This window comes from Delphinapterus leucas, chromosome 4, assembly GCF_059928025.1.
Source record: "Delphinapterus leucas isolate spDelLeu-1000000601 "Yukka" chromosome 4, BTC_Dleu_Yukka2, whole genome shotgun sequence".
Classification (NCBI taxonomy): Eukaryota; Metazoa; Chordata; class Mammalia; order Artiodactyla; family Monodontidae; genus Delphinapterus; species Delphinapterus leucas.
The window spans coordinates 117,007,409-117,011,967 of record NC_143132.1 but is presented as its reverse complement, the minus strand read 5'-3'; the positions used below and the strand labels follow the sequence as shown (position 1 = coordinate 117,011,967).

At 45.2% G+C, this 4,559-nt stretch overlaps 1 pseudogene; it reads left to right on the top strand.

The window, feature by feature from the left end:
• The first annotated feature begins 2,130 nt into the window (after window positions 1–2,130).
• LOC111179326 (14-3-3 protein eta-like) lies at window positions 2,131–3,983 on the top strand (annotated as a pseudogene).
• Window positions 3,984–4,559: the final 576 nt, after the last annotated feature.

Genomic DNA, 4,559 nt, shown 5'->3' with positions numbered 1-4,559 from the left:
CCATTGTAATAAGTCAATAATACCCATATGGCTTAATTAGAACTTTTCAGAATGGCAGCTGGAAAAGTTAATTTCCTTGAGAGGTCAAATGGCATCTTCAATGGCCTGAAATTCCCAGACCAGCCTCTGCAATTCCACTATCCTGATAGAAGTGTGAAACCTAATTTATTTGTCTTGGCTAATTAAATTCTACCTGTAACAAAAAGTGCCACCACTGCTTGTCTGTAAATTAGAGATGTTAATTATATGAGAATATTCAGTGTTACCATGCTTGGGAAGTCGATTACTACAGCCATGTTTTTAAAGGCTTAGCCCAAAATCACTTTCTAACGATTCTGCTGGAATGTCAATGAATCCTGTATATTCAAATCCGGAACAGTTACCTAATCACCTTCTATTCCCTAGTTTGTATCTGAAACATTAGCTCTAGTTTTCATATATTATACATCATTTTGAAAAACATGTGAAGTCTAGAACATCAGAAATATATGTCAAAAAAAAGTATACAAAAATCATGAGCAGTAGAAAATAAATTTTAATTGAAAGCAAGACTAAGAGATAAAAGCAGAACAAAGAGCCATAAAGTAGAAAGGCCATGATGATACATGCAGGGCTTACAAAGTTAATTCTAAGTTTTCTATTGTCAAAGGAAAATGACCCCCTCTAAGTGTTTCTAATAGACACTGTTGATTCCTACTCAAGATCTCTTCCTCTCTCTTCCTTATTTAAAAAAAAAAAACAAAAACTCTTTTATTAAGGTAGCTACGTAGATTGGGGGTAAATTCTGATTAATGTAAGCCAGCCATGGTCATCTCATCTCCTCTGCAACAGTTGTGCTGCTAGGATTTGTTCTAGTTGGGCACCTAACGTGGTTCTGGCCAATGCAATGGTAGGAGATAACTGGGGGTCCTCTGGAGATGTTTCTTTGAAATTAGCTAGAATACTCTGAGAAAGTTTATCATATGCTATTCTTCTGGATGTTTATGTTTGAGGATTTCACTCCTAGCACTACTGCAACCATCTAACAACCATGACATTGGCTAGCCTGACAAGCTTGACACTGAAGGTGCATAGCTGTTAAAAACAGGAATTTGTGATTGCTGTGAATATCACTGAGTTGCTGAATAATCACTCTTAAACCAAACTGTCTCCTGACATCTTGTTAACTGAGGTTATACATTTACTGATGCTTTAATAATTGGAGCTAGTGTTGCAGATAACCCTCATTGTTTATGAGGGAAAATACCTGTTGTTTGGGAGAAGCAAAATGTCACTAGCAATTAGCAGAAAATTTTCTAAAAAAACATTTTCATGTGGAACTTCATAGCGAAGGGAATGAACATTGGGATGGACAATATCCTCAAACAAGATTCCTATAGTAAATATAGAGGTAGGTTTGATAATACTTTTATGAGAACATAGCACCAAAAAGAAACTCCATGAGAGCAAACCATCAGGGCTATGCAATCTAGACACGTTTTAGTCATTATTTAAGTGAATAGTACAGATACTATCCATTTTATGGAAAAGGAGGAGCCTGGTGAAAACTCTGCTGAGCAGATAAAACATCCCACGTGCACATGGCCTTCGAACAGGAGGATTGGCAGGAAAACACAATAATCAACATTTATTACCACGGACCTTACTCTTAAGTCTTAACACCAGAGACAGAGGTTTGTTCAAACTCTATTGAGGCAACTTGGGGTTATCGGTTATCTAACTTCCTTCCTGCAGTGAGAAGGGAAGCAAGTCTACTTCTTTACTTGCTTTGTTGGTATCTAGAGGGAACTTAAGAATGAATGCTATAAACTGGAAAATATTTACTGAAACAAACCTCTAAAGAACTTTCATCAGATCATAAAGTGGATAAAAAATCTCAATCATATGTTAGAAAGGAGGAAAAAGGAACTATAAACTTTTTTCAACACTCCAGACACATCTGAAAATGAGGTAACACAGCGCGCGGTCCAAGCCAGCGAGAGGGCGAGCGGCGGTGCCTGCCGCCTGCTGCCTGGGCCGCCGCTGAGCCAGTGCGCGTGCGCGTGCGCGTGCGCGGCGGCAGCCTCCGCGGAGACCCGGAACGTACACGCGAGCGAGCGGAGCGGAGCTGGGCGCTAAGTGAAGCCGGACCTTAGCGGTAACGGGGACTACGAGCGGCTGCTGCAGCGGGCGCGGCTGGCCGCGCATGTGGAGCGCTGCGACGACAAGGCCTCCGCCATGAAGGCGGTGACCGAGCTCAACGAACCTCTCCCCAGTGAAGACCGAAACCTCCTCTCTCAGGCCTACAAGAACGTGGTCGGTGCCCAGCGGTCTTCCTGGAGGGTTAGCAGCAGCATCGAGCAGAAAACCATGGCCGACGGGAATGAGAAGAAACAGGGGAAGGTTAAGGCTTACCAGGCGTAGATCGAGAAGGAGCTGGAAACGGTGTGCAGCGTCGTGCCGGCTCCGTTGGACAAGTTCCTCATCAAGAAGTGCACTGAGGGCTTCCCTGGTGGCGCAGTGGTTGAGAGTCCGCCTGCCGATGAAGGGGACACGGGTTCGTGCCCCGGTCCGGAAAGATCCCACATGCCGCGGAGCGACTGGGCCCGTGAGCCATGGCCGCTGAGCCTGCGCGTCCAGAGCCTGTGCTCCGCAACGGGAGAGGCCACAACAGTGAGAGGCCCGCGTACCGCAAAAAAAAAAAAAAAAAAAGAACTGCACTGATTTCTAGTGTGAGAGGAAAGGTCCTCTACTTGAAGATGAAAGGCGACTACTTCCGCTACCGGGCAGAGGCAGCTTCCGGCGAGGAGAAAAACAGTGTGGTTGAAGCTCCGGAGGCCGCCACGAGGAAGCCTTCGAAATCAGCAAGGAGCACATGCAGCCCACGCACCTCGTCCAGCGCCTGGCGCTCAACTTCTCCGTGTTCTACTATGAGACCCAGAAAGCGTCGGAGGAGCCCTGCCTCTAGCCAAACAAGCCTCCGAAGATGCCGCAGGCGAGCTGGACACATTAAATGGGGATTCCTGTAAGGACTCCACGCTCATCATGCCTCTGCTGTGAGACAACCTCACCCTCCGGAGGAGCGACCAGCAGGACGAGGAAGCCGGAGAAGGGCCACGCGGGCGCCTCGGCCCAACGCCTACCCGCACCCCAGCACCACCGCCCCTTCCTCGCTCCAGTCACTCCGTAGCTAGTGCTGAACCTATCTGTATGGCAGGACAGCTACTCGGATCTACTCAGATCTGCTCTCAGCTCCCCCGGGAAGCAGTTCCGGATAGATTCATGGGCATTGCGGGACTGACGGTTTGCTGTGAGCCCACGGGAGCTTTCTTTTCCGATTGTGCAGACAGGTGCGTTCTGAAGGAGGCATTTTACTCTGCTGCCAAGCTAAGTGAAATGCAGGTGAAAGCAATGGGGAGGTTAGAACGGAGGATTAGCCGACACAGGCTGCAGTCGGTGTTTAAACAGTTCATTTAAAACAAGCTGATAGTGTTTTATTAAAGCAGTAAATCTGTGCATGCATAAATGAATTCACCCCTCCCACCTCTTTCTTCAGCTGATGGAAAACTGTTAAGGGAAGCTGAGATGGAGAGACCACTTGCTCCTTTCCATCAGCTTAATAAGCTGTTTAACGTGAGGTTTCAGTAGCGCCTTGTTTTGCCTCTTTAAATTATGAGGTGCACAAGCCTTCTTTTCAGTGCGATGCAGCTAAAGTTTTGATACCTGTAACTTTTTTTTTTTTGGTTACTATTGTTTAAGAATCATGGATTTATGTTTTCTAACTCTTTGGCTATCGTCCTATGTGTCAGCCCATGTCAATCAAAATCGGTGATTATGAAATGCCAGACTTCTAAATTAAATGTTTTGGAATTCATTGGGTAAGTAAGTGCTGCTTTGGGGGTATTTCAAAAAAAGAAGAAGAAAATGAGATAAAAACCTTAGATGATTCAGTCTAGAATGTTAATAAGATTCCTTTTGTATCGCAGTGTCTCACACAGTTTATTAAAAAGTTATTTATTGTTGAAATGAGACTACAGTTGACTCTTAAACAATACAAGTTTGAACTGTGAGGGTCTACTTATACACAGGTTTTGTTCAGTAAATACATGCTACAGTACTACATGACCCTGATTGGTTGAGTCCACGGATCCAGACCCCCAGATAGGGAGGGCAGACAGTGAACTTACATGTGGATTTTGGACCGTGCAGGGGTCAGCGCCCCTAACCACCTCCCCACCCCGAGTTGCTCTGGGGTCAACTGTAGTTAGTTAAAGACTAGTTACTCTGAAAATATTGCAGATAATATGGTTTATAGAGAGCTGCAATCCCTTATTTATTTTCTTGGAAGTCCCTTTTGAATTCATCCAAGAAAAAACTAATCTTTTGTTTTCTCTACACAGCTCCCCATCTAATCCTAACCTAGCTCATAGGTCAGGATTGTTCCATTCAGTAAGCCTTAAGAGAGCACATGCTTAGTGCCAGATGCCGTGACCAGTGCCGACAGCGCAAATCTGGACAAGACATCGTCCCTGACTTCAACAAGCTCAGTCAGGTAAATCTTAACATTTGTCTGCCAGAGA